Genomic DNA, 22,258 nt, shown 5'->3' on the forward strand with positions numbered 1-22,258 from the left:
AGCATTTGAGCTAAGTTTTTGAGCACTAATCTCAAATCACAGAAGAAGTATGTTTTAAAAACATAAGAGCCAGTATATTTTGGGAGTATTATTGAGCAGCGAATTGGGGACGAGCATGAGTTTAGATAACTCAAGTCACCATAGAACCATGTAGCCACCATGGGTAGAAAAGGGTCATACTTTTTAGATGAATCCTTTTCGAAATAGACTAGTGGATCCATTAGGCAGTTCAGGTTCTATACTTTTGGACGGGTATAGGATGCCCTGGCAGCGTGAGGTAAATCACTATATCATCACTATAGCTCTTTTGTGATGGATATCGGTTAGAGAAACTCCCACAGAAGTTATTGTATTTTTATATACATTAGTTTATTGTATTTTTACATACATTTCAGAGTTATGTTGTATTCTTGTATATACACAGAGTTGACATCATGTTTTTAAACAGCTTTTCTTTATATTGCACTTGTTTAAACTTTTTTATATTGAAATGAGTTCAGTAAGTATTCATGAGTTGAGAAGAGCCAAGGTAAGTGTTTCTTTAAGATTTCCCTCTCAAGCCTATGTTGTTTTAGCATTCCAACTCGCATACTCGCACATTCAATGTACTGATGTCAGATGGCATGCATCTTATTATGATGTAGACACAGGTAACTAGGATCGGCATTCCGACGCATCGTTGATCCAATGAGCAGTTTAGAGTCTGTTGGTGAGCCTCCTTGCTTTTCAGAGGATCCATTTCATTGCTTTCTAGTTTAGTTTATTAGGATGTTGTGGGGTCTATCCCAACATCCATCTCAGTTGTTATTAGAGGCTTCATTGACAGTCAGATGTTAGTTCTTTAGTCTTATTCATTTCATTTGTATTGTTTAAGACTTGAGTTTGTCTTAATGGCAAGTTGAATGTTACTTTATAACATTCTAGTTACTTCATAAATGTTTATGTGATGAGTTAAGTCTTTCGCTGAGTTAGTAAGTCAGGCCAAGGGTTTGCTTGAGGCCAGCAATGGTATTCGAGTGCTAGCCACGTCCAGGGTGTAGGCTCGGGGCGTGACATAAATACCACAACAGGGATTGTGGGATATATGACGTAAATCTAAATGTAATTTCATAAAATGAGTGAAAGATGATTTACATTTGCAAAGTAAAATTGAGCTTCCATTAATCATGTATTCTAATGAGTGCATGCATTACGGTGAGACTGTATCTATCATTAGTTCGAGAGAAAAATGATAGTTAGGAAAAAAACAAAATTAACCTAAAGAAATGGAGTCAAAGTTCAAGTTCGAGAGAAAAGAACTTTAACACTATTGTAAGCGAGGGTAAAACGTGTAACACTCTAGGACCGAGAGGACTTGAGTGAAAATTATCTGATTAGACTGAGAAGTATCAGATATATTTAGATCGCCTGTATTTTGTAGAGATAAATTGCCTGAAACTCAAATACGGAAGAACCTTAGATGGAACGTTATGGGGAACAGAATCCTAGTTTCATTTAATTATCGAAACAACTTTAGAACTGATATTCTGTTAATTGCTACATTAGATCTTAGTTAACAACCTTTGTTACTAGTGCTTTATAGCTAAACCCAATTTTACTTTCCGTAATTGTTTCCTTAGAAAATAATAACGACAGTTAAGTAAAATGCGACAGCGAAATCATTTTTGTAAAGAAATTCTCTATGGGATCGACCTCAACTCACATTGAGTTCTATAAATTGACTTCGACCATTTATACCTCTTAATTGAGGTGTAAGTTTGGACGTATCAAATTTTGGCACCGCTGCCGGGGAATTTCAATTCAAAAGTGTTTTACTAGCTTTTATTCGACGTGTAGTTATATTTTCTAATTTTACGTCTTGTTCTTTGTTTGTGTATCTTTCAGGTGAGTTCGATAGTGTATGCCAAATACCAGAAGTAAGGGAGCCACATTGATCCCATACGACCCAGAACTTCGGAAGACACTTCATAAAATGGTGAATGCACAAGAACTTAAGGCTTAGAGGCAAGAATTGGGATCGGAAGCTGAAACTGCTTCAAGAGGTATTCAATCAAATGTTGTGAATAACCCGCCTAGGGTGGTGGATGAAAACATAGCGGTAGATGAAATCATTCCTCCCCACCGCCAACCAATAGCTCCAAGGGGTAGAGCATAGCATCCAGCTCACATGATGCATGAAGAGGATGACTTAGACTAGGATGGAGATGGAGCCACATGAGCGATAGTGTTACCTGCACTACCTCCAGGTGTGAAATTCACAATCACCAGTACTATGATTCAACTGCTGAATTTGAAAGGTATGTTCAGGGGAGAAGCTGGTGATTATGCTACTCAACATCTGATGAACTTTATGGCGATATACAAATCACAAGAAATTCCTGGGGTTGGCCAAACAGCAATGAGATTGAGGTTGTTCACATTGTCTCTTACTGGGGAGGCGACCAATTCATTAAATGAGATGCATGATGACTCAATCAGGACTTGGACTGAACTGAAGGAGTCCTTCCTGGAACGATTCTTTCCAAAATCAAAAGAGCTACAAAAGAAGGATGAGATAAGTGCCCATAAGCAATTACCAGGAGAAGCGATGCATGACACTTGGTGGAGATTCAACCAAAATCTGAAGAAGTGTCCAAACCATTGGTCTCACTGAGAGACATCTAAAACAGACTTTCTATAGATCCTTAAATTATGTTACTAAAATTGTTGTTGATGCAGTGTGTGGAGGATCATTCATGAGGAAGCCATTCTCAGAGAGCATGCATCTGATGGATGAGGTGTCTAAGAATAATAGGGCATGGTACACCAGGGATGCAGAAGTAGGGGATCTTGGGTTCGCTTTTGAACTTTAAATCGAACAAAGGAAAAGAAAAGAAGAAAGAGATCAGGACATGACACACATGAGGACCAAGATAGATCTGCTCACGAAGCATATTGTTGCGAGTTCTGAAAAGGTAAATGTTGTAGGAACTCCAAATAAGTATGAAGATCAAGACATTGATCTAGATGAGGAGGCTAAATACTTGGGCAACCAAGGTGGTTTCCAGAATTATAACTCGAGAAACAAGGGTTACAATTTTGGAAATGCAGTTCAGAACTACTCAAGGGAAAGACAATATGACATACTGGGAACTAGAGAGCAGGGAAACTAGCAGAATAGAGATGGGTATAGAAATGATCGCAGTGGTGTATATATGCCCCCAGGTAATAGAGACCAGGCAAGTGGTAGTTCCAGTGGGTCTAATCTAGAAGACATGATGGCTAAGGTCCTCTAAAAAGTTTGAGTCAACTAATGCAGGGGTGAAGGAGATGAGAGTTGACTTTTCCAATATGAGTCAACTGGTAGATTATCACACTACCTCCATCAAGCAAATAGAGCAGCAGTTGGGGCAACTTTCAGCATCACTGAACCAGAGGAAGAATGGGTCACTACCAAGTGATACTATTCAAAATCCTAAGAAGGATGGGCATTGCATGGCTATTGCCACCAGGAGTGGTAAGATTCTTAATGACCCAATTTCTTCAGGTACTAAAAATGAACAGGTGGTAGAGCAAACTGGAAGAGAGGAGACCGAAGCTGAACATATATATGACTCGGATGATGCTCAACCAATAGAAAAACAAGAAGGGGCACCATATAAAGGGGTTGAGGGAACTAGGCGTTTGCAGCAGATCCCAAGACCACCTTCTCATTTCCCTCAAAGGCTTAAAAAGAAAGCCAAAGATGGAAAATTTTCTAAATTCATCACCATGTTGAGACAGCTATCAGTGAATATCCCATTGGTGGAAGCACTAGAGCACATGTCAGAATATGCCAAGTTCATGAAGGACTTGGTCACAATGAAAAAAGTTGTAAGTATTATTTGACTGACAATGTTCATCACTGCAGTGCTATTGCTACCAGATCTCTGGTACAGAAGAAGAAGGATCCGGGTGCATTCACCATATCGTGCACCATCGGATCAATCGAATTTGTGAAGGCCTTGTGTGATTTAAGGGCCAATATAAACTTGATGTCACTGGCCATCTATAAGCAGATAGGGTTAAAAGTTCCAAAACCCACATAAATGAGGTTCATGATGACAGATAGGTCAGTGAAGCAACCTGTGGGCATCCTATGTGATGTGCTCGTAAAGGTGGAGACGTTCATCTTTCCCGAAGACTTCGCGAATTTAGATTGCGAAGTGGATTTTGAGGTTCCCATAATTTTGGAAAGATCATTTCTGGCCACAGGACAAGCATTGGTAGATGTTGAGAGAGGAGAACTAAAGTTCAGACTCAACAAAGAAGAGGTAAAGTTTAATATTTGCAAGTCAATGAAACAGACACATGACATGAATGTGGTGTCTGCGATAGAAGTTATTGATGAAGAAGAGATGGGAGCAACCATTGAGGAGAGGCTGGCTGTTGAAACATTAGCAGTCGTGTTGATGAATTTTGAAGTAGATTTCTGGACTAACTATGTGGAAACCATAAATGCCTTACGGGGTATGTAAGCACACTCTTATGCTCCAAAGAAATTGGACTTGGATTTGAAAAACAGGCTAAGCCCTCTAGCAAAACCATCCATTGTGGAGACGTCTATGCTAGAATTGAAACAATTACCCAGTCACCTGAGGTATGTATTTTTGGGCACTAACAACACTTTGCATGTGATTTTGACTGTAGATTTAAATGATGAATAGGTTCAAGCTATGATCAAAGTGCTGATAAGATACAAAAGGGCAACTGGGTGGACCATTGCTGACATCATCGGGATACCTCCGAGTATATGCACTCATAAGATCCAACTTTAGGAGGACTGTAGCCCAAGCATTGAGCACTAGCGGAGGTTAAACCAACTAATGCAAGAGGTGGTCAAAAAAGAGATCATCGAGTGGTTAGATGTTGGGGTGGTGTACCTCATTTCTGACAGTCACTGGGTCAGCCCAGTGCAATATGTACCAAAAAAGGTGGTATGATAGTGGTGGAGAATGCAAAGAATGAGTTTGTCCCATAAATACCAGTCATGGGATGGAGAGTGTGGATGGACTACAAGAAGCTGAACAAGTGGACCTTGAAGGATCACTTCCCAATACCATTCATGGACCAAATGCTTAACAGGTTGGCTGGAAAAGGGTGGTACTGTTTCTTAGATGGATACTCTGGCTACAACCAGTTATCAATTGCTCCTAAAGATAGGGAAAAGACCACTTTTATATGTCCTTATGTCACTTTTGCATTTAAACGCATGCCATTTGGACTATGTAATGCACCAACAACTTTCCAAAGGTGCATTATGTCTATCTTCTCGGACATGGTGGACACTCTGGAGGTATTCATGGACGATTTTTCAGTGGTAGGTGATATATTTGATGATTGTTTACTTAATCTTAGCAGGGCCTTATAGAGATGCGAGGAGGCCAATTTAGTGTTAAACTAGGAGAAGTGCCATTACATGGTCAAGGAAGGCATAGTCTTTGGGCACAAGGTATCACAAAAGGGGTTAGAGGTCGATAAAGCAAAAATTAAGGTGATTGAAAAGTTTACTCCCCCTATATGTGTGAAGGGTGTTCGAAGCTTCTTAGGACATGCCGGGTTTTATAGGCGTTTCATCAAGGACTTCTAGAAAATTGCATACCCCTTGTGCAAGCTTTTGGAGAATGAGGTGAGATTTACTTCTGATGAGGCATGTCTAAGAGATTTTGAATGCTTGAAGGAGAAATTGATTTCTGCCCCGGTAATCATTGGCCCAGACTGGGCTAAGCCATTTGAGGTAATGTGCGATGCTAGTGGTACTGCCCTAGGAGTTGTGTTGGGGAAAAAGTGCAACAAGATGTTCCATCCGATCTATTATGCTAGCAAGTCAGTGAATGGAGCACAGCGAAACTACACAGTCACTGAACAGGAACTACTGGTTGTGGTGTATATATGCTTTCAAGAAATTCAGAGCTTACTTGCTGGGTACTAGAGTGATAGTCCACATGGATCATGCAGCTCTAAGATACCTCATGGCAAAGAAAGATGCCAAACCAAAGTTGATCAGATGGGTATTGTTACTCCAGGAGTTTGATTTTGAGGTTAAGGATAAGAGAGGTTGTGTAAACCAGGTGGCTGATCACCTGTCTAGGTTGGAGGCTAAAAAGAAAGAGGAACTTTAACTCAAAATAAATTATTCATTCCCGGATGATTAGGTATTAGCCACTACTCTTGATTTTATTCCTTGGTTTGCTGATTTTGCTAACTTTCTTGTTAGTGATTTGATGTCGAAGGGCTGACATTTCAGCAAAGGAAGAGGTTCCTGCATGATGTCAGTAAGTATTTCTGGGATGAACCTTATTTTTACAAGGTGTGTGCTGATAATATCATTAGGCGATGCATCCCCGAAGCTGGGATGTTGCATATTCTAGATGCATGTCACTCCTCTCCAGTAGGTGGCCATCATGGAGGCACTCGGACAGCCCACAAGGTACTTTAGTGTGGGTATTATTGGCCCACAGTTCATCAGGATGCGATGGACATAGTAAGGAGTTGTGATGTGTGCCAGCAGCAAGGAGCCATCTCTCGGCGCTATGAGTTACCCATGACACTTATTCTGGAGATGGAGCTGTTTGACGTGTGGGGAGTTGATTTCATGGGACCATTTGTGAGCTCCTATGGGCAGAAGTATATATTGGTGGCAGTGGACTATGTGTCCAAATGGGTTGAGGAAGTTGTTTTGCCTAAGAATGATGGCAAGAGTGTTGCTAGCTTTCTGAAGAAGAACATCTTCTCAACGTTTGCCACACCCAGAGCCATTATCAGTGATGGCGGTTCCCATTTTTGTAACAAAGTATTCAGCGCGCTTCTGGACAAATATGGGGTTAAACAGCATAAGGTGGCAACACCTTATCACCTGCAGACCAGTGGCCAAGTGGAAGTGTCCAATAGAGAAATAAAGGTGATTCTGGTTAAAACAGTGAATGCCAACAGGACAGATTGGGCACGAAAGTTAGATGATGCTCTATGGGCATATCAGACAGCTTTCAAGACACCTGTTGGTATGTCTCCATATCAATTGGTGTTTGTAAAGGCATGTCATTTGCCGGTTGAGCTTGAGCATAACGCACTCTGGGCTTTAAAGAAGTTGAATCTTAGTTGGGGTGAAACGATAAACCTGAGACTGGATCAGATTAATGAGATGGATGAGTTTCGTTTGAGACGTATGAGAAGTCTGCACTATACAAGGAGATAATGAAGTTGTATCATGATAAGCATATTGAGAAGAGAACCTTCACCCCTGGTGACTTAGTGTTGCTTTTCAACTCCAGACTTCATTTGTTTCCTGGGAAACTGAGATCCAAATGATCTGGACCTTTTAAGGTAACTCAGGTGTTCCAATCGGGTGCTATTGAGCTTGACAATGACAAGGGTGAGAGGTTCAATGTCAACGGTCAGCAAATTAAGGCATACTTGGATGTTCTTGAATAAGTGAAGATAGTTGGGGAATGTAAACTTGATGAAGTCTAAGTAATCAAGTAACATGTGTCGCACCGTGATGTTAAATTGTGCGCTGCTTGGGAGGCAACCCAAGATTGTATTTGTAATAGGTAGTTTATTTTTACTCAATTTTTCTTTGTTTATATAGAGTCATTGTGTGTTGATGTGTGCAGGAAAGACTGGGACTAAGAATTGCAGGAACTAGGTGCAGACAGCTCTTCACGAGCAATCCCACGGGTCATGGTGTCCTTCACGGGAAACTTCACGTCTCATCAATATCAACACCAACCCAAGGAAGCTACTAGAATTTGCCATCATATGGTTCACGGAAGGGTTCACGATCCGTCAGTCCTGTACGGATCGTCTAGCATTTCGTGAACCTCAATTGATTTTTCTTTCCGAAGTTAGGTTCACGAAAGACTTCACGCATCACGATACCTTTCACGGGCAACTTCACGATTTGTTGTCCACAACCCAACATTACTAGTAAACCGACCCGACCCGCGCGTGAAACAAAGTTGAAAATAAAACGTGTATGTACTTCCTAAGTGCCAAAGGTTGGGTTTTCCTCCTATTTTCTCCTCTATAACGGTTACTAAAAGCATACTATAGTTTCTAATCTCTAAAACTTCTTATACTCATCCTCGATTCCAACCCTAGTGTGCTAGTGTCATGAAATCGAAGGGACAGTCATATTTCTACTTTTTGGGCGAAAATTGTGATCATCCTCAAAGTAAGTTCTCTATTCACTTGTTACAACTTTGATCTTATCTATAAACAAGTTAGAATTATTATTAGTTGATCGAACTTTAACAATATTATGTGATATACTATCGTTGTGCTATTGAATTCACTACACCATTTTAGGTCTACGGCCACACTAAATCTAGACAACACTTGTAAAGTGTTGCCTAAAATAGTTTTGGGGACGCTTTTAAAGTGTAGCCCATGTTTTTAACTTTTGGCTTCAATAATATTGACAACACTTCTAAAGTGTACTCTTTAAAGGTATAGACTACACTTTATAAGCGTTGTTAGAGTTTGATATAATTGGGAACGACTATTTACATATATGGCAACACTTTTAAAGTGTCCTATTTTTATAATTGTAAAAACAACACATTGCAAATGTGACCTTAGAATTTTCACTAAATTATTATATTCCCTCCAACATTTTTAACTCTCCCTCCAATTTTTATTAGGCAAAAAAAAACACAATTAATAAAACATAATTTTTCTTTTCCCCCAAATCAAAAAAATTCACAATAGGTCTAAAGAACTCCCACATAGAACGTACGATGCCTTTTCTCAAGAACGCATTTAGCTTGCCAGATCCTTGAAGATGATGAGCTAGTTCACATCAAGAACGTACGAAGCCTTTTCTCAAGAACACATTTCTCAAGAATGATCGATTTCTTGTTGAAGATGATGAGCTAGTTTACCTCTGCCAGATGCCATTAAGAACGACGCGATATATTTCTCTCCATCTAAAGAACAAAATGCTTCACTTAAGGATTTTGTTGGAATAAGGTAAAAATTTCTATCTTTAATAGTCTAAATTTATGGCATCTGGGTTTATTGTTTGCGTTGTTGATACGATTTTTGTTGATTTTTGAGATTCTAGGTCGTAGTTGTATTACCCAAATTCTGAAAGGTTTCTACTTTATCAGGTAAACCTCAATAAACTTTTGTATCCTATAAGTAATCTCGTTCTATACTCGAAGTCGTATTAATAGACTCTATTGTTGTTGCTTTCTTTAATGAGTTGCAATTTCTAAGGCCTTCAGCTAGCTATTACGTTCTTGTCTTCATCAATTTCAGTGATCTGCTAGCGTCTTCCATCTTTAACTCAATCATGTATTTCATCTCACTTTGTGATTCTCCATGTTGTTGAGGTCTGGTATTTCGGATTGAGTTGTAATTTGTATTGCCTTGTCCCTGTATTGTGTTTATTATGCATCAATTCTTGTATTATTTTGTTTATGTCTTGTGAACCTGCAAATTGTGCAAGTGGTTAGTAAAAGTCCATCCTCCAGGTTCATTATTTACTATTCTGCTTTAAGGTTTGTGTTCCCGGTAGCTGCAGATTTGTTGTATCTCAAATTGAATATAGAAGTTTGAAAAGAACTTGAAACACTGAAGCTATAGGAATATCAAAGTTTTAGGAAGTTAGTTGGAGTTAAATGTTGAACCGAGTAAAATGGTCCATTTTAGATTTTATCATATGTTTCTCTAACACCTCATACTGTACATGTATATAATTTATCATTGATACATTATATAGTAATTACATGTACATAATTTATCATTGATATTTTCTAAAGCTTCTGAGAAAGGTAAAATTCACATTTCAGTTGATTGAAATGATCCAGGATAGTCTACATGGGAATGGCTTAGTGGTTAAAACTTAGGAGTAACAGCATGGCGATCAGTGGTTGAAATCTTTGTTACTACACTGAGTGTGAGCCTTTCTATTCCAATCTTGGTGGGTACAATTACCCGATACATGTGCTTGTGTGCTGTAACAAACTGCAGTTGGATTAGTCAATGTGAATACAAGCTCGCTCAACATCTTTTCAATAAGAACAACCAAATATATAAACCAGAAATTCTCCATGATATTTTAATAAATTCCTGAGTCAAATTATGTTATCTAGCACATACGGGACTTTTGCCTTTAATAAATTATTTAGAGGCATTTGTTCTTTCTTCGTCAATGTGAAACAACCTATGATTGTCTGGGACATTGAAACCACCCTTTCACATGTTATGTTTTCTGAGTTTTGTTTGTTTTCTGAGTTATGTAATCTGCTTTAATTGATTTCTACCTCAGATCTCGAGTGCATTTTCACTATAATCTGCAACCTTGTCAAGAAACCTGAGAGTTAGGACCAAGTACACAAGATGGCAGAGCTCATATCCATTACACTCTCTCAACAACCAAGTGATAAGCCTGCATTTCGCTTAAAAATGTATCATGTCTTGAAATTAAACACTTTAATTCCTGGAGTTTTTTGTTTTTGGTGTCACTGTGCGCTTTGTTCCTCCTCTCACTTTAGCTTGTTCAATCTCTACAACCTGTTGGAGAATCCCTATGGCCGTTTCTTTGTGTACATGAAAGCCCTTAATTTGGCCATAAATGGAAAAGTCGTTGAACATATCTTGCCATCTTTCAAAAAGATAGATAGCTTCTTGAAAGACTGGAATCTTGGAGTCAAAGATCATATGGGGCTCTTCCTTAAGAACTCAAACATTATGAAGAAAACCAAGGGGTAAGAGTGAATGACTTGTATTTTCTGGAGTGCTTAAAATTTTCGCATTCTTCTCTGACTCCCATCCATATTTGCAGCTCTGCAAAAGAGTCTTTCAAGTTTCTTATATAGTATTTGGGAACTTTCTTGGATGAAGATGCTTATGCCATAAATAAAAAGGAAGAAGCTCTCCATGCAATTATTGCCTTTGTCAAGGCACCTGACATGTTTCAGGTATATCTATGTTCAACAGAACTCTGAAGTTGAATTGCTTGGGTTGAAAGGCAACTCTTTTCTAATTCGAACAATTTACTGTTTTTCGTTTAGATTTTGAATTGCCAAATGCTTTCTTTTCCCATGCTATGTCGGTATCTTGTAGAGCATTTTTTTTTGGTGCATTGGATATATTCTATTGCTAACATGTAATTGTATAGGTGCATCAAATTAAACTCTTGTATTAGAGTTACCTGATACTTGATGTTGGTGGGAGGTGACATGTATACTATGGAATTAGTTTGAGAGCATGAAAGTTGGCCCGAACACCAAGGTTATCCAACAAAAGACTCTACTATAGTACGGCATGGTTGCCTCCCTTGTCACCGTTGATCTGAGTGATTTGCTAGGTAGCTGAAATTAAGCAACCAACATCATACACAGTGTGGTCTAATTTTTACTATTTTGGGTACACTACTTGCCATATTTACTCTTGGCTTTTAATATGGTAGTGTGGCTTGCTAGATATGTCTGCTATAGGTCAATTGGAGAAAGATGCTAAACATGCTCTAGCATATCATCATGTTAGTGTTGTAGGAGGTTAGATGATTATATGAATTTCCAGGAGGCAAATTCAAAATTATTAAAAACATGTGGTCAGTACTTGCATTTCTGCTAAATGGAACTTTGTTGTATTTTATGAGTGAACCCTTGAATTTATAATGGTGCCCTTGGCCTGATTCTTCTAGTTAATGCTGCAGGACTTCTCCATGAAGATTGTGTAGAAAAAATGCAATTATTGACCTTGGTAGATCTTGGCAAGACAAAAACTAGTCAAATTCCTTATTCCATGATCAAAGACACATTGAACGTACATTTATTGTCCATGTCTTGTAGTTTGTATTTGTGCTCCACAGTTTGGTCATACCATTGGTCTTTTGCTCTTTGCAGATTGATGATATTGAGGTGGAATCGTGGGTTGTTAAGGCAATTTCAGCTATGTTACTCAGCTGCAAGATAGATCAAATGAACCAAGTAATAACTGTGAGGTGTGCTTTCTGTGGAGGTCGTCATTTATTATCACTGCCTCTGATTTGGTTGTATAAGTTTAGCTCTGGTTAGTTAAGCTTTTATTGGTCATTATTCATAACGTTTTTCTTTTCCTTTGAATGGATGTTGTGCAAACAATGTACAGAGCATGTATTTGGGACAAATCAGTGGCAATTGCTTCGAGTAAAGCTTGTGACCTGGAAAGTAAGTCACATTCTTCTTAAACTCTATTCATATAGTCAATTTGGCTTCTAAGAGCGGGTGTGGCTAGTTACCATGATTCTTGTTGCTGCTCTGCCAGAGCCTCTAGACACAGTGATGCAACATATTTATGCTATCCTCCTACTTCATCTAGTTATATATCCTTGACCTCTAATTCTCAGTTATAATGATTATTGTGCTCTCCGCATATGATTAATGTTGATGAGTATAAACTGTTTGCAGGGAAATATTTCAGGTGTTATTAGTACAATTTATGCTAACAAGATAGTTGAAGATAGCACAAGAACAATGCAAGGATTAGTGATCCGCTGAAGGTTCTTTTTGTTTATTATATGCCAAAATCATCTTCTTTAATTTTTTTGGAGACTGAATTAATTATTGCCCATCTAGAGTCATCTCTTTCAAGCAGAAATTTTGACATTATTCTTTCTGCCCCAAATTTTCTCCGAGTTTCATTATACACAAGTTATAAACCCATTCATATGACACTTTTAGATAAATTATATACATGTAACTAAAATATCAATTTAGATATAATTGTATTAGGATGAACTTCTGTGAATTTTACCTTTCTCAGAAGCTTTAGAAAGTAGTTCTAGTATCTGTAAAGACCATGAATTTGACTCTTGCACTACTAGACTTTTTTCCTCCATATTTTGCATATCACATGTTCTTCCACAAGTTCCAACATATGATAATAGAGAGAGTTTGAAGAATAAGTTTATGAGCCTCAGAATTAGATTGAATACTCCACCACTCCATCAGTGTATTTCTTAGAGGAATGTGTCTGTGAGTAATGCCCGGGGAACCTGAAAAGAATTTCCAGATATAATTGGCAAAGTGCCCAGACGCAAAGATGTGATCAATGGAATCAGTTCCAGGTCTGCTACAACAAGAACAATCTGCAGGTTCTCTTCCAAAAGTAACAATTCTCTCCTTCTTACAATTGCAATTTGGTGTTAAGAATAAGGGGAATTAGCAGTGGTGGGACATGTTGCCTTACCAAAGTTTCATTCCATTGCCCTTCTCTGATAGAATGTGGCACAGTGAGCTGATCTACTGTTGATGAACTTATTACATGTTTGGGATGCATTGTTCTTATTACATATGGTTCTGCTTTGTACATGTTTGTGGTGCATTTGTATGTTTGCCTACTGTTTTCTCCCATATTTTATCATTCATGTTTGGGTCTGCTTTGTACATGTTTGGTATAATTTAACTATTTGCCTACTGTTTTCTCCCATATTTATTTTATCATTCATATTTTCCTACTGTGACAGTCTTAGAATACCTGCTCTACTATTTTCTCCCAGATTTTATAGTGTTTGTACATGTTTGAGAATCATTTAACTGTGAAGGGTCTGGGAATTGAACAATGACTAGTGAGCATATGAAATACATGATTCTCTAACTTATAGTTTAATTTTGAATGTGCAGGAAAATGCTGCTGATTGAATTTGATGAATAGAGGACAGAAGTAAACTCGATCTATTGTCGTGAGCGATAAAGAGTTTTTGTACTATTATCATAAATGTTGTTTGAATACATTTGGTTTTGTGGAATGTATTGCTAGTAGAGATCTTTAAGCAATTGCTTTCTATATGTATGGGACATGTTCTCAAAGTTTATTTAATTTGAAATATAGACTTCCGAATTATTTATAAGCTAATTTTGTGCTTTATATCACTTATATATATTTAATTGTGATTATTGATTATATGCAAACTAAATTTTATTGCAAGTGTGGCTACAAAAATTCTACACAGCATTGCAACACTTCGAAAGTGTGGCTTATTGTTTATAAATTTTATCTTGTACATAAGAAAAGTTACACTTTATAAGTGTTGTTGTAGGTGAGATATAAAAGGCTACACTTTTAAAGTGTAACCAATAACAACACGAAGGTAACACTTTTAAGTGTAGTATAATCAGATAAAAGTGTTGCTAATGAAATACTCTAAAGCGTGGCCTTTATACCTCTTTGGCCACGCTTTTTAAGTGTTGCTACTTTGGCGACACTTCAAAAGTGTGGTCTAATGTCAAAGGTTTCGCCTCTTTAGGCCACCCCCTAAAAAGTGTTGCTTAAAGTCAAAAAGTGCGGCCTTTTATCAGAGGCTACACTTTTTGCTAGTTTAGGCTACACTTTACCTGGGTGGCCGTAGGCCTAAAATGGTGTAGTGATTGTTGTGGGTAGGTTTAAAATGGGTAAATCTGATGGTTATTGTGTATGGGTATGAGGAATTTGGGATAAACTAGTGGTACATGTTGACATTAGTGTGAAGTTGAGTACAAAGGAGTTCCAAGCATGTCCGCCTTAATGAATTGTGTAAATAAAATTGTTGAAAGGGCATAATTACATTCATGTGCATGTGGGTATGATCAAAGTTAGGTTGTAATTACGTTTGATGTAAATGACAATTGATATATGTAGTAGATTGGTTGAACTCATGTGTTAATAGATCTCGTAACTTCCTGATGAGGTGAAATTAGGCATAGGTTGTTGTTGGAAGGAAAGAGCACTGAAAAAGGGCCAAGTGTAAGTCAACGATGAGCTTCACGGACCGTGGAATCAACAATGAGTCGTGACACCCCTCGTGCACCACACTTGGCAAAAGAGAAGTATACTAGAGAGGATCACGATGGTCTTCACAGACCGTAGTTCACTTCACGGACCGTGAAGCCGTCCGTAATCCATTCTAGTACACTGACCCACAGAGTCAAGTCACCAACTGATGTTCATGAGGGTCTTCACGAACCGTGGCACCCACCACGACCCGTCTTGGCTCCCGTATTTAAAAAAATCTAGTTTTACTTTCTGTATTTTTATTTCGTTTATATAGTTTGATTCCGTGACCCTTCCCAATGATAGATTGGGTGACGACTTTCTTAAGGCAAGGCGTTACAGGGGAAGTCTGAGTACCCGATAGTGTGTCGTTTTACTGAATTGGTTATTAATGGGTCTTTGCATTGTTCAGGTACTATGGCTCCCGACGAAAAAATACAGCTCCACCTTCTTCACCTACTGCTTCGCAATCCAAAGGTGATCATACTCAGGAATCTAGTAGTTCGGAGGTATAGATAAATGTTACACCTAAAGATCACCCACCTCAAGCTACTAGATCCAGTACAACGAGGGTCATCCTCCAGAACACTACTTCCCAGTCTGAAGAGGAAGGTAGCAGTTTCAAAAATAGATAGGAAGAAGGTAGCCAATCTGATAATGGTCCGGGAGGAAGTTCAGAGTCTGCAAGTGCCTCTCAGGAAGATGCAACCACACCTCCACCCACAATAAACACAGAAGCTGAAAATATAGCGCGGGAAGAGGCAGGTAAATTAGGAGAAGATGAAGAGATCACCACTGATGACACCATAGTGCAATATGTGAACATCCATGAAGTTGATCCTGTAGCGAGACAACAGTTGATTGATTGTTTCTGCTCTATGTGGATTGTGGGCAGGTGCGAGGACCTCTTAATAATGGAATTGTGACCAAGTTTGGCAGTTTCAAGAAGAGATCAATCATGCCTGAGACTAGAGTGGTGGTGGCTGATATCAAAGCATTCCCCGACATTTATCGAATCTTCCAGTTTCATCAGTTTGACTGGATGAACAATGCACCTGGAGAATATTCTAGCTACTTGGCAGAGAGTTTTATGCATCTTATACAGCTACATTGATGAACTTTGCTGCAGAAACTTAGACAACTAAACGGAGGTAGAAAGACATTACCAGTACCTGGGGTCCACTCAACTCAATTATGGTTCAGGGAAAATCGATAGATATCTCTGAGGCTACTATCAACAGGATGTTGCATGGCCTAGAATACACTGCACCAGCTTCAGTAGCCTTTTTTAGGGAAAATATCATGTGATCAACAGTGATAATGAGATGGAGTTTCAGAGTTCTCGAGAGAGGGTCTTGCACTGGATTGCGAGGCAAATTGTCATAGATGGGGAGAATGTAGTTTGGGTCACAGCAACGCCAACACTCATTACTAAAGCTTCACTATCTTTTCCAGCTAAGGTATGGTGGGCAGTTGTCCGGGCACAATTGATACCTACAGCTAATGATAATACCTTGTCTCCTTCACTGGCTTCTTTGGTAGCGTGCCTCATGATTGGTTACCCAAAAAATGTGGGGCGGATTATAGCGACCGAGATGAGAGACAGTGCATTAAATGAGAGAGATGGACTTTTATTTCCTTTTCTGATAGGGAAATTATGTTGACAAGTGAACATTCCCCCAAACAGGCTAGTTGATAGATGGGGTGAAGCATTCAGACTCACCTAAGCCTCTAAAATCAAAGATGTTGTGAACCATCTCTTTGGTGCAAAATCTAGAGTTGTGGGTTCTTTAGTTGTTATTCCTCACGTGCCAATTGACATCCCACATGTGGATAGAGGTCCATAATAGGGGGAGTCATCACTACCATCTACAGAGGCACCACACCACCACCAGCTTCAGCCTCACAGACTCCAGGTATCTGTCATTATTCCTATGTTTTTCCTTGAGAAATTGGTAGCAGATCAGTGCCAGACCAGGACCCTAGTTGACCAGATTGTACACCAGATGCCCTAGCTAATAAAGAGAGATGTGTTAACTGTGGAAAAGAGGATAAAATATGAGATGCGGAAGGAGTTGACTGTTTTAAAAGACATGATGGATGGTCTGGAGATCCTTGACCAGGATCGATTGCAGGCTGTTGGTTCAATCAACACTAAAGATTTCCAGACACAATTGGTTGAGATGCGAGCTCAAGTTGCTAAACTAGCTGAAAAGCAAGTACAGGTGCCCACTCCAGTCATGCCAGATTCATTGATGCAATTGCTCTGTCAGGCACCCTCCACTCAATCACTTGACGATTTTTGGGGTGAACTACCCAAGAGTAAGTCCAGCAAGAGAAACACAAAGCCGGAGAATATGATGAGGAGCTACATGTTGTGCTGACCTTCCCAGAGAAGAAAGAAGGCAACAAAATAAAGCCCGCAGGGCATTAAGGAAGGAATCTAGAGAAAAAGAAGCACTTGAGCAACAACAATGATATGTAGTGTTATCGGTATCTTCTGGTAGTGGAGTACCTGTCCCGGTGAGTGGTAGTTAGACTGATCCTGCACTGGTTTCTGAGAGTGCACCCGTTTATAAGGGTGCCGATGCTGATCTGGCTACCGGTTCCTAGAGCGTTACAGGTATGACCCCTCCTCATAGCCCTGTTTTGTTCTTCATCATTGACTTTGAGGGCAAACTCTTTTTATTTGGGGAGGGGTGGTGAGAAACCTTCCATTCTAGCTGTTAGGATGAATGGAGGTTGACTCTGTGTTTATTGTGAAAACTACTATTGTTTTGTTTTTGTGTTTTGATAAAAATATAAAGTGTTTGTGTGTTGAGCTGTGCAGCAGCTAATCTGTGTGAAATGATTACCTTGATCTGAGATTTGACTATTAGGATCTTTTGATGACATTTTAGGTACTCACGTGTTGAGCATTGCTAATCTGGAAATAAATTGGTGAACTAAGAAACTGGAGAATGTAGTCCTATGTCATATATGTGTGTGAGGTTTACTAGAAGTCTAACGCTAGGAGCAGAAGCTAGAACTTGCCCGAGTAGTCTTGCTTAAATTAGAGAATAACTGGATAGGAAAGGATCAGTAGGCCATCATTGTTAAGCCATGAAAAAAAGCCAAAAATAAGGCAACCAAATAAAAAGCTTATCACTTGAACCCGACTTGAGCCTGAAAATCAGTTTTTGTTCTTACCCAGTAAATATCATATCCTTTGGTCTCTAAAGATACGATGTCACAACTCAGGCGAAAAGCCTAAGTTGAGGGTGATTGCAATCCGAGCAGAAATAAGTGAAAAAGAAGGTTCAACCAGTGAGCTGAATGCATATAAAAAAAACAACAAAAAAAGAGAAAAGAAAAGAAAATAAAAAGAAGAAAAGAAAGAGAAAAAGAAAATAATGGCTCCTGGGATGTGCTGAAATGAAGAAAAAGAGGGCATCGCTCAGAAAAGAGTTGTGTGCAAATGAAACTTTGGAGAACCAAGGACTAGTCACTCACAAACCCAAATATTCATTCCCTAGCCTGAGCCTATGTTACAAGCCGCTAAAGTCCTACAGTGATCCTATTATGGGTTTTTGAAAGATAGAGTGTAGAAAGTAAGGGCAAGCCTATGGTAGTTTGTTGTTAGTGTTAGAATTTCTTTGAGAGTGTGAGTGTAGTACTTAGTCCCAATTATCATGAGTGAGGGACTTATTTGGTGTGAGGACACAATGATTGCATTTGAGAGTAGATTGTGTTAGCTAATAGTTCACAGGCATAAGCATGATCGACTGTGAGTAATGAGATGTCATATATTGATCCTTGCATGTTAGATTCATGGTTTTGGATACAAATTGTGTTTGAGATGGCTGTTGCGTAGTTTCAAAAGTGTTTGAATGATTTGAGGGCTGAATGTATTCTTTTCTCATCACTTGAGGACAAGTAATGGTTCTAAGTTGAGGGTGTTGATGTGCCGTGAAATCTTAGCACATTTGATACTTGAAAACTAAGAATTAATAGTAGAATCTAGTGTATTTATGTGGATATAATGTGTTTGGTAGTGTTTGTACAAGTGAAACAAGTGGAAGTGAAAGAAGATAGAAAAGATGAAAATTCAATTAAACTGGAAATAAAGACCACAGACGACCTCACGGGCAATGGTTTTCACTACTGATCGTGGAGTTGAACTAGTGCTGAGGGTTGGAGGAGCTGAACGAGAATTAAATCAAGTGAAGACCACGAACAACCTCACGGGCCATGGTCCTCACAATGGTCCGGGGTGAGAGTCGTGAAGATGAGCCAGTGAATGGGCAATGAAAAGTTGAAAAGGGAATTGATCAACTGAAGACCACGGACAACTGCACGGACCGTGGTCATTGTCACGAGTCATGGTGGTGTCCGTGGTGATGATACAGTGAAAGGGCATTATAAAGTTGAAGAGGGAATTTATCAAGTGAAGACCACTGACAACTACATAGACTGTGGTCATTGTCACAAGTCGTAGTGGTGTCCTTGGTAATGATTCAGTGTACAGGTCTTGAAGAACCTGTTTTGGGTGAGTCCAAGTGAAGACTGCGAAGGGCTTCACGGACCATGAAGCCCTTGACGGATTGTGGAAGTAGTCGTGAAGTGTCCAACAGTTCAGTCCTACTTCGAGTAGGACTCTTTTTAAAACACTTTATTTGAATTAATTAGGTCATTTTTAGTTTTTATCTCATTTTATCTAGAACGAAGAACAAGTTTTAAAAATATTCTTAGCTTTTGGTTTTGGAGATTAACATCGAATTAAGTTTGGAAGTTGAATTTTCCGGTTCTTGAATTATCAAAGTGCGTATCGATTTGCTTATTTTCATAAGTAATTTTCTCATCATGTTTTCATGATATTCTTCGGTATATTTACGTGAAATCATGAGTGGCTACATACCACAAGTGGGATTGTGGGATCTATGACGTAAATCTAAGTGTAATTCCTTAAAACGAGTGAAAGGCGATTTACATTTGCAAAGTATAATTTAGCTTTCATTATTCATGTATTATAATGTGTGCACGCATTAGGGTGAGCCTGCATCTATCATTTGTTCAAGAGAAAAATGATAGTTAGGAAAAAGCTAAATTAACCTAAAGAAATGGAGTCAAAGTTCAAGTTCGAGAGAAAAGAACTTTAACACTATTGTAAGCGAGGGTAAAACGTGTAACACTCTCGGACCGAGAGGACTTGAGTGAAAATTATTTGATTAGACTGAGAAGTATCTAATATATTTAGCTCGCCTGTATTTTGTAGAGATAAATTGCCTGAAACTCAAATACGGAAGAACATTAGATCCAACATTATGGGGAACACAATCCTAGTTTCATTTAATTATCGAAACAACTTTAGAACTGATATTATGTTAATTGCTACATTAGATCTTAGTTAACAACCTTGGTTACTAGAGCTTTATAGCTAAACCCAATTTTACTTTTCGTAACTATTTCCTTAGGAAATAATAACGACAGTTCAGTAAAACGCAACAGTGAAATCATTTCTGTAAAAAATTCTTTGTGGGATCGACCTTAACTCACGTTAAGTTCTATAAATTGACTTCGATCATTTATACCTCTTAATTGAGGTGTAAGTTTGGATGTATTAATGAAACTTTTAAGCGATTGTTCCTTTTTTTAAAATGTCTCTCCCCTAAATTTCTCCAACTGTTATTTAACAATTGTATTCTTTCAATTAAAACAAATAAAAACTTAAATAAGATCATAATAAACTAAAATTTTGATATTTTTAGGATCCTATTAAATGTTAAAATATTGACATTTTGAAAATTTTCCAATCCGGCCTAGCTCCGGCCATTATTAGAAATTGGGCCCGACCCATCAGGCCCAATAGCAAAACCCTAACCGAGCACAGATCGATCTCTTTCACTTCTTTCACTGGTTTGATTGGTATCGGTCCTATCCACTATTGAAGAACCAAATTTGACCCGATTTAGTATATCAGTACAAAAAATATTAATGGGCAAGGCTTACCCGATTAGGCCTATTAAACAGGCTTACATGTATATTGATTAACAAATACTCCCTCTGTTTCAAAAAGAATGACCCACTTTCCTTTTTAGGCTATTTCAAAAAAAATGACCTCTTTCTCTTTTTTGGTAACATTTTAATTTCAGCTTTCCACTTGGCATGTTTAAAGCCACAAGATTAAAGGGAAATTTTGTAAATTTGACATAACTTTAATTTAGGACCACAAGATTCAAAAGTCTTTTTTATTTTCTTAAACTTCGTGTCAAGTCACACTAGGTCACTCTTTTTGAAACAGAGGGAGTAATACATTTAGTAAGACATAAACCAAAACAATCAAACCCTCAGGAAAAAACCTTAAAATTATTCAGAAAAGATGTGAAAGTAATGTGAGTTTCTTTTCTAACAACTCCTCCAGCATATGATGTGCCTGTACTAGTGATGTAGCTACCATTTGTGTTTAGTTTCCAAGTATTTCCTTCCGAACAAATCCATTTATATCATAATGCTTTTTGATCTAGGTTTCTAATTTTTCACCACTTGACAAACTTTGTTCCAATTCCATTTTCAATTTGTGATGCTAAATTTCTCTCTCGTAGAGATTTTAACCTAATATAACACTTGGTCACAAATTCTAGAGATTAATTGTAATGGTCTTCTTGTCATATTTTTTATTATATCTTTCCTTCTGCAACTCCCAAAATACATTAAGAAGGGTAACCTGAAGAAAACACATATAAGATGTATTTCTTTCTTGAAGATTTCACCAAGTTCCATTACAAGAAACTTAACTTATAACGATAATTTCTTAAGCAAGGGATATGAATCCAGTCGATCAAAGATTTTTGTAGTCGTTAAAATTTATATTTTTATTTAATAATGGGGAGATAATATCCAAACTTCGAGAATCATGGAATTATCATTATCGTAGAATTAGAAAATTCTGGTCATACATGTTCATGGAATTAATAAGAGTGCGTAATCAAAAGGGTCATGACAAAGATTTTTACAATTTCACCCTTGCAAGTTGGTTAGGTTTGTTAGATGTGTCAGACGCCAATCAGTGTATATATACACACAAACATTGTATTGATTATTTCAGTTTTCCGATTCTCAAAAATATCTTTCCTTTTATCTCTGATTGTTGGTGTAAACTCAACCTCAATTAATGGAGGAAGGTTATTGTTTCTCAGCTTATGTTGTTGGTTTTATCATGGTATCAGAGCTTGGAGGTGCCTCCTGCTCCTTTCTCTCATCGTGAGGTTTGCGTTGATTTCTGTTTCGTTCCCCCCCCCCCCCCAACCCCTCTTTTTGTTTTTTCAGAATGATCTCACTGTCGTTCTTCTACTTCGATTCAAACTTGCTCCTCTTTCTGGTTTTTTTTTCTTAACGATTTCACTGTCATTCTTCTACTTCAATCTGACTTTGCTCATTGTGAGTTTATTCTCACAATTTCTATGTGCCTTGTCCTTCGCATGTACCTATATTCTTATTTACGATCATACTCCCATCTTCTTCT

General features: G+C 38.3%; 1 pseudogene; it reads left to right on the forward strand.

Annotated features, from left to right (window-relative positions):
• The first annotated feature begins 9,772 nt into the window (after nt 1–9,772).
• LOC125865730 (uncharacterized) lies at nt 9,773–13,840 on the forward strand (annotated as a pseudogene).
• Nucleotides 13,841–22,258: the final 8,418 nt, after the last annotated feature.

This window comes from Solanum stenotomum, chromosome 5 (assembly GCF_019186545.1).
Source record: "Solanum stenotomum isolate F172 chromosome 5, ASM1918654v1, whole genome shotgun sequence".
In the NCBI taxonomy this organism is placed as follows: domain Eukaryota; kingdom Viridiplantae; phylum Streptophyta; class Magnoliopsida; order Solanales; family Solanaceae; genus Solanum; species Solanum stenotomum.